General features: G+C 40.7%; 1 long non-coding RNA gene across 1 annotated transcript; it reads left to right on the top strand.

Annotated features, from left to right (window-relative positions):
• The first annotated feature begins 5,412 nt into the window (after positions 1-5,412).
• On the top strand, positions 5,413-8,489 carry LOC121096305. Its single transcript, XR_005830445.1, has 3 exons — positions 5,413-5,547; positions 5,696-5,756; positions 6,848-8,489. It is a non-coding gene; the product is annotated as an uncharacterized LOC121096305 (long non-coding RNA).
• Positions 8,490-9,102: the final 613 nt, after the last annotated feature.

Here is a 9,102-nt window from a genome sequence, read left to right as displayed (position 1 = left end):
ATATTCCAGTATAAACCATTCATTTGGCAGTCATTTCTACATCAGCAAGTACTAAGTGCTATAGAATTCCTGCCTAACTTTGACACATGCAGAGAAAATCAGGAAGGAAAATGTGTGTGTTTAGAATTTTATAGAGAAAGACAGCCCCTTGTAGTCTGTTGGCATGAAAGTATTTCTAGCTTTCTTGGAAATAGTGCAAGAAGTTTAACAAAATACTCTGGATTCACAGCAGAATGCTGGAGCGTTCAGCTGCCTCCCACTGAACTCCAAAACTTGTTTCCATAATTTAGAAACAGAGAGGGTGGAAATGGATAACAAAGTCATTAATGAGTGCCAAGAATGATTTATTATGGGTGATATAGTTTCGCTGCTTTTAAGAAAAAATATGTTAAATAAAAATTCTACATAAAATAAAAAATCATTCCTATTGAACATTGTGCAGAATTTGCTTTATTAGTGTATTATATCACCACATTGCCAGGTCTGGCATTTCTCATCCAAATAATGTTTCAAAGTGCTAGCAAGTCTTGTGGGCTGCAGTGCAAACCATGTTAGGAATACTGCTTGTGCAGAAACATAACAGTAGCAAAGCTCCTTTTGCTGAAGTTCTGGAAACAGCACCAGAGGACTCTTTTATCTTACATCAGTTTCACAAAATTGTCTTGTACCAGGCTAACAATAATAAAATTCTAATAGATATTTAATTCTAAACTGTCTTTCCAACTGCCTAGCTGCTTTAAGCTGGTTTTTAGGTTACAAGTCTTTCTCACTCACAGATCCACACATACGTGCTCTGAGAGCATGAGTGGTAAATAAACTTTGTCTTCTAGGTGAATTTTATGCTCAGACCAAGAGGCATTCAGTATCTGTTAAAATTGCATCCTGACTGGTTGGCAGCTGGCCTAGGGACTGATCCTGCACCTACTGAAGAGCGTACCCCAGACCCCTGGGCTGACAAAGGTGTGCAGTCTAGCCCAAAGCAACCACAGACCTTTCTCACCAGTAAAGACACCCTTCAGGTTTAAGTCTGGAACATGCTCGTTGGGATATGAGAGGGAGCTTTTGCTGGCACCAGGCATAGAGTAGCTGTCTGTCTTTATATTTGCACATGATTCATCTCCAAAACCTTTAACCAATGCCTTGAATGATCTCTGAAATCTCTCTGGATTAAGAAATAACTAAATAACCCATTCCAATATTTGTCTATGCCTCAGTGACTCAAAAGACTAAAGTAATTTGGCATATGATGGAATCAAAGTTCATAAATGTAGCTAATAGCTTGTAGCTTTTCAGAGATTGCTTCATGTAAATGCAGAAGTGTTTCTAAGTAATTTACAGATGGATTGCAGTTAGCTTCAAAACAGTGGTTAGTGACATGAAATCACAAGCTTTCAGCAAATGATTTAGTGTCAATCTTCATTTAATCATGCAAAATAAGAGCATTTTATATTTTTATTGCAACCAATAGCTGAAGTTTACAGGCAGGAAGCACAAGCCTTCTACTGCACTCTTCACTACTGTCTTCAGCCTCTCGCAAAGAGAAAAAAATCTGTCTGTGGTGGAATTTCGGGAGCAGCAGAGCCCCAGCAGGGGTAGTGGTTGGCCTGTGGCACCCACCCATGGTGTGGGTTGCACCTATAGCATGTAGGAGTGCAGGATGGCACAAGGCACCCCAGATGACTCAGGATTCCAATAAAGAGGAATTTCACTAGCTGCTAGGTTGGACTCGGGGTATATTGGGACAGGAAATATTACCTTCCTACATCCTCTTTGGTGTCTTTAATGCACCCTTGCAGTTACACACCGGGATTCTTTTTCCTCCATCTGCTAGTGGTAACTTACTGGCAGTGCATTACTTGGCCATAGGTTGCATGAATTTTGTTAATTAAACATCTATTTCTGTAAAGATTATCGAGCTGTATGAAGCAACAGTGTTGCTATGATCTTTTTGCTTGAAATCCTTTCTGACAGGCAATCTCACTAAGTATTCCCTGTTCCGAACTCTGTTCCTATGGCTTAAGTATATGTATCAATAACTCAAGGGTACAAATGTGTTATGGGGTTGCAATTATCCTCAAAACAAATATTGCAAAGAAAAGAAAAGAAAAGAAAAGAAAAGAAAAGAAAAGAAAAGAAAAGAAAAGAAAAGAAAAGAAAAGAAAAGAAAAGAAAAGAAAAGAAAGAAAAAGGACACAAGCTAAGCCATACAAAAACATGATTAAGGCCTTTTAATTTATCTTGTCCAATAGTGCCTCCATTGTGTAATGATACGTACCTCCATTGTGTAACAAGTGCCTAGCAGAGCCTGAAGCCTTATTTTTCAAAAACTGCTTAGCTTTTTTTTTTTTTTTTAATTTTCTTTATTTCCCTTCCCTTAATAGTGTCATGACTCAGGGTGGAATTAAAACACAACCAGAGCCATATTGCACAATCAGGTTTTAGGCAGATTTGTCACAGAGCATTGTACCTCCCACAGCCTCATGGAAAAACCCTCTGAGCTCCTGCTGTCCACTTTACACTAAACTGCATGAACACACCAAGTGGGGCAGCTGTGCAAAGGGATTTCAGCAGGTATGGAAGCAGCTCCACTGTCGCTGCCTCTGAACATTGTCCAGGAGGTTCCTGTTTCAGAGACTGTTGGGGTAAGAGATGAATGGGGAAAACTGATTATGTATTGGCTACTGATTCCAGCACTGCAGAGAGGTAAAAGTCAAGTGAAACTCATTATTTTATTATGGTATCATAGTCTTTTTAATATATTACACTCTGAAGACTTTTGCAAGTCCCAGAGCAATATTTTGGTATGTTAATTTGAAAAAAATGCATTGTAAGAGGGTTCATGGAGATCTAATATTTTCTAGTGTTAGCATTTCTATTTTTATGCTGCCCTGCTTTTCCCCAGCATTTTATTCCTCCATTAATTTTAATTAGGCTCTCACTGGATTTCAAGTACAATTAAAGTACAGAAATGGGAAAGGTTTCTTGCCAAGACTGACTAAGATGTCACAGAGACACATAGTCCCACATCCACTCTTCATGTCTAAAGGTTTGTATTTTCAATCCAACACACACAAACACAGTCAGAGACTCAAACACTCACGGAATCTGTGGTGTGCTGACAAGTTCGTATATTAATAAGATAACTATTTATCAAACAGCAACACAGACACCCAGATTTCCGTTTGGCTCTTAATACATTGCATTGTGCCATTTAAAAATTATTGGTGGTGTCAGACTCTCAGTGCCAGCAGAACTGACACAAAGGGACACTAAATCAGCTTTATTGGCCCCTGGCATCAGCTGGTGGAGGGAGCAGTGCCCTCCAAGCTGATGAACAGAGCATTGCAAGCCAAAGTGGCTTCCTGGGGCCCTGGGCGTCCTGGTTAGCTGGAGAAGATCTGAGGTGGCTTTTCTAGTGTTGTGATCAGACTGGCTTCCAGCTGCTCATGGCATTTGGGAAGAGTAAAGGTGATAAAGTATTACCTGTGCTCCATGGATCTGGCTTCAGACTAAGCACGGTCTTGCCGGTCAGCATGGATGAGCCCTTCATGAATCTGGTGTTCTCACCATAGCTAGACAAGCCATTGGCCACGCCCAAACAGAAAATGCGCGAGTCATTTGTAAGAAAGATGCTGTTTCTATCAGAGATGTGGAATATGAGCAGATTCTTAAAATTATATATTTGCTCTAATTTGTAACAATACATTCTTCTGCATAAAGTGTTGCAAGGAGGTATTGTTTGCTGCAGCCCAATTCAAGGCCATGATTGTCATTTCAAAGGGACAAGGCGCACTGCTTCTGCCTGAAGCTATGGGGAGCTGGCACCATGCTAATTTCACAAGGCTGAACAGGACAGTCTCTGGGATGTCTGGGGTAGCACTTTAAACTGGTTTTCAGTGCAGCTGTGAAGTATATGTGTGTAGGAGGGGGTTACAGGGAGGGGATTCCTCCTGGCTGTGTACCTGCCCCTTACTGTCCTTTTGTGGGACAGCACCTTTCCCATCGCCTCAGCTACCCAACAGCGCTTTCTGCGATGGAAATCCCACTCAGAGCACTTCCTTCCTCTTTGCTGGCGAGGGATGAGCACTGGGGCATTTCCCTCCCCACCTCCCTTTCTGTAATACCTGGCCAAGGAATAGAGAGAGGAGGTGAAAACCCACCCCAGAGCCATGTCCACTCCCTCCTCTTTCCCCACCACCTGGATGAGGGAGAATGGGAACCAGCCGCAGCCCTGCTCCTCGGCACGTCCCTCCCTAGCCAAACCTGGGGCAGAGGCTCAGGGTAAGGAGAAATGTGGCTGGGGCTGCAGAGCAGGCTTGGACAGTGGGACAAAACTTCTTGCTGTACTGGCTGCTGTATGGGAATGATAGCTCCTTTGGGTGGCTTTTGTTTTTAATACTGCAGAAGTACTACATGCCCTTGTCTCGAGTGCTGAGAACTTTCCAAGTTCTCTCAGGATCATCCCCTATCCCTTAGGTAGACCTTAGAGAAGAAGTTTACCATATAGAAATGCAAACTTACACAATTCCTCACTAGTCAAAAGTCCTAGAACAGGATCCAGATAATGTGGGATCATGAGAAAGAGAGATTGAACCATGGTTGCAGTCAGGGTGTGCTCCAAGATGACTTCTACTTACACAAATATTTACTTCCAAGAGACACAGAGATATACATTCTGCGAGACATCGTATTACTTTCTAGTATTAGTAATCACCTGATCAGTGTTTGGTTGATCTGATATCTGCCTGAAGTATAGGTTACAATGAGTTATCACGCTTTTCTGGCCACACTGTATGGAAGGAAAAAGCTGTAAGACAAATGATCTATAGTCCTCAATCGCATGAACTTGGAATGACAGATAAGAAGGAGTTCCATTATTTCCATCTGCAGAAGGCAGCCATCTTATATCTTTATGATCTTTACTGCAGATAAAGGTGAAGTAAACCTCTTGCCTTGCAGAAAGCCCTCTGTCCCCTTGGTTCTGAGCATAAGCTCCCCTGGCAGTGTAACAGGCGTAACAGTGAAAAAGCAGACTTTTACTGATGCCTCCCAAAGAGAATATGCATTTAATCATATGCTTCATTTTAAGCTTGTGCTTGAACTTCGATCACTTTTTAATTTTGGTTGTTAATAAAAATGCTTTGTGGGATCAAGCCAGTAATTCATAAGCATATTTATAGCTATTATTTCCCGATTCACTCAATTTCCAACCAATTCTTATTGGCAGAGAGAGGCACAGGGTTTTCTGTCATTGCTAGGTTTCCACAACAACAAAGGTCTCCCTTCAGTCTCCTTCCAACAAGATTGGATTGATTAACTACGCTACTGTTTATTTTGCTGTTCCTGCCAAGTATATGGCAATGCAGAAATAGGAAAAATTAACCTAATGTGAATATGTGGACAACAGAGAATGCCAGAACAAATATCATCCCTGAACATGCAACAATTCCCAGTTCATTTCATTTCATCTCATCTCATTTCATTTCATTTCACTTCATTTCAGGACACTAGCATTTAAGATGCACCTCCCAGACAAACAAAGAAGATGTAAGTTTCAAATTCAAGTTGGCCATTTAATAACAAAATATGTTGAGAACATAGTAGTTCAGAAAGTAGTTTTGCTTGAAAAGTAAATTACATCTTTTTTTTTTTCTTTCTTTCTTTTTTTTTTCTTTTCTTTTCTTTCTTTCCTCAGCGGGGCCAGTTTTACCCAACAGGAACCCTGATGGGAAATGGAAAGGTGCATGTTCAGAATGGTAAGTAAGGGAAGCTGGAGACACAGTATATTTTTGGGACTTCAGGATCTTATCTTAGAATATATTGAGTGAAGAATGTAACAGAGTTTAGGAAGACAGGCAACTGCAAGACAAGGCAAAGAAATGTTTCTTTCTGCTCCATCTTTTCAACCTGATGTTGCATCTGGAGAAACACTGCAGACTGACAATGAGGGAGGGGAAAGAAGATGGTTTTCTATGTTGGAAATCCAGCTCTCTTCTCACTTTTCCCTTTCTCCATTCCAGCACTGTAATTTTACATACCCATCAGTAATGCTCCTCATATGTGCCTAGACACTTTGGCCATGAACCTATTGTCATATATGGATGTGCTTCAATTTCAGTGGAGCTTTTCTATGGATACACACAAGGAATTGAGGCAAACAGTGACAGAGAAGAGAAATTTCTGCAGCCATTTCCTTTCAGACTGAACAATGATCATTCAAATAACAGTTAAATCTGTTTTTCTGTTGATTATAATATCAGCAGCATCCTCAGAAAGTGGGACTGAGATCAGAGCTGAGATTCAGGATGTGTACTGTGTAAGGAAGATTACCTATTTGCTATATAGTGCAACTTCACGCCAAAAAACCTCATATCTGAACACAGTTATTGCTAACAGAATTGTAGGTAAGAGTTCAAATGAAATCCTAAGAGCAACCACTGGACTTTGAATGGTTTGGAGCAGAGCTTGGAGCAGTATTTCAGTTCATATATAGCCACAGTGGATCAAATCAAAAGCCTGTTTCACATTTTCTTTGAATTATGAGAGTCAAAATCCAGATCATAACTTTGCTGTTCAGTGGATGTATATTCATTGGCATTAGTGTTTCTGAATGGATTAACTCATCCATTGTGGAATACAGATCCTGCAGTTTGCTTCAAGATAAGCATGAGCAGTATCAGAGCAAACATTCTGGAAATTTTCCAAGAGAAAAGTCTCGCTCATGGAAACTAAGTGTTCTGTAGGAAAGCTGTGAATTTGGTGAGTCTATTGAAAGAAATCCAGCAGGCATCTGACCAAAACTTGACTGTTTTTCAATCAATTAACCCACCTTCCTTTTCCCTCCCAGGGTCTACCAGCCTCCATGGGCTCACACAGCTCCACAGAAGGACCGGGAAAAGGCAAAGGCAATTTTGGGTTTCTGGGGAGCACGTTTTGGACTACAGCTCCAGAAACTTTTACAGTGACAATACTTGGCTGTCCCTTAGGTGAAGCAGTGTAGAATTTTTGGGTACATTGTACGCAACAAAAACGAAAGCTTCTTCTCAAAATGTCTCTGTTCTTTCAGAATAGGAAATGCATTTGTGACAGGTAATTTTGGGTCATCATGCCAATGCACCACAGCTCTGCCTCAGCGGTTACTCAGTGACACAGAAGCTCAATTTCCAGGTTGCTGATGTCCGTGACTGTACCACCAGGACCAGACTCACTGCAGATGGTGAGCTTGGCACGTGCTCCAGCTTCCCACGACACACTGGTGGGGACGGGGCTGTTCAGGTCCTTGAGCTGGGACCAGCTCCTCTCCTGATTTATCCTAAGACCAAAGAGGCTTTGAGGGCAGTGTCGTGGGGTTTGTTGTGTACCGGAGAGGCTGCTCAGCCAAGGTTACTGACTGTGTCACAGACCTCCAAACAGTCATTAGGTGGAAATAAACATGGGTAGTTACTAAGACATACTAGATATGGCCTCATGACCTAGAAATGAAGGGCTTTCTATATAAACCATTTACTCAAACAAAATTACGCCACAAGAAGGAATAGGCTGACTCTTCACAATCTCTATTTATTAAAAACATTGCTAACTTGTTCCCCAATAACTTGATTTATGAAGTTCGTGACAAATTGCTTGCTTAATTGAAATATGTCAGGTTTCTAAATGCTGAAATTAATTACCCCTCCTTTCCTAGTGAAGACTGACCTTTACTTGTACAATATTAATCCACATATTTTATGAATTATGCGAAATATCAATTTTTTATGTAGAGACACATGCATGTGTTATTGTAGTGGAGTACAGTTACATAATTATTTTTAATTTAGGATATCAGTTTAATTAAATACTTGCAGAAACCAAGCTTTTTCAGGAAATTTGCAATTACAATCAATTTGAAGGTACAGCTACATTAATATGGTGACAAGCCCAATAATAAAAACTAACTAAGTAATTATGGGCAGGTGCTGAACAGATGTGTAAATAGAAGGTCTCTGCATGGAACATTGTTATATATCATTTTGAAAAGCAAAAGAAACCTGTTATCCATAGCCACTCATATATGCAGTTATAATCAGTCACAAAAAAGTTAGTTCTTTGAATTTAGATAAATCATTTAAAAATGTGTATGGCACTTACGCTTTCATTTTCTGTTTCTGGAAAGAAAGTCTAGTTGATTGAAGACTGCTGCTCTACTGTACTCAAAGAGTCTGCCGCACTATTGAAATATATTCTTCTTTCAACACATTTATGATGAGTGGGTTTTGAGTTTGGAATGGTTTAACAGTCAAAACAATTCACATTCCATATTACAAGTTGAGATTTATTTAAAGAAGGGGGGAGGCTAAGACCAGTTTAGAGTTGTTTGCTCAAGTTATCAGATTGCCAAAAGCCCAATTTAACCTCCAAATAGTTGGAAAACAATGAAATTGCATTACTACTGTGAATTGCTTTTAGAAAGATTTACAGTGGTTGGCTTTTTTGTTGGGTGTTTTTTTTTTCTTTCCCCCCCCCCCCCCCCCCCCTCCCAAACCAGGATATTTAAATATACTTTTTAAAGTCTTCTATTTTTGCGTGAGATCCCTTCTTCTGTAGTGTGCTAGAAATGATCCGATATGTGATGTACGCAATTAAACTGAAATAGTTTTTGTAACAATCATATAGAAATCCCAAGGAGAAACTAGCATCTAAGGAAAGCCGCATGTGGGTGAGCCCCCTGGATGGAACAGGATCCCCTAAGCTACGTCTACAGAAGATCACAATGTCTAAAGTAGCCATGTCTAAACAAGGGGCATGTCTAAACCAGTCTCTTTCAGGAACTTAGATACTTTATTCCAGACTGCAGAGATCTGCCTTCCTCCTCTCAAGATTCACAGCTCTAAAATGGATGCCCGTGACCCAGCAGTGGTCCTTCTCAAGCAGTGCTGGAAGAGAAGTGAAGTGCTTTTTCTCATTCTCAGGAACGAACCACTCCAGCTGTTGGCACTATGGAAAGCTGTGAGAGGCGCCTGGAGTTGTGCACCAATTCTTTTCCCTATTCCGCCATGTGCAGGGCCAGCGACTTATCCAGAAAGGGAACAATTGCCATGTCTGGAAAGAGATTAACAACAAAGC

This window comes from Falco naumanni, chromosome 12 (assembly GCF_017639655.2).
Source record: "Falco naumanni isolate bFalNau1 chromosome 12, bFalNau1.pat, whole genome shotgun sequence".
Lineage (NCBI taxonomy): Eukaryota > Metazoa > Chordata > Aves > Falconiformes > Falconidae > Falco > Falco naumanni.
This window is presented reverse-complemented; position numbering and strand designations above follow the sequence as displayed.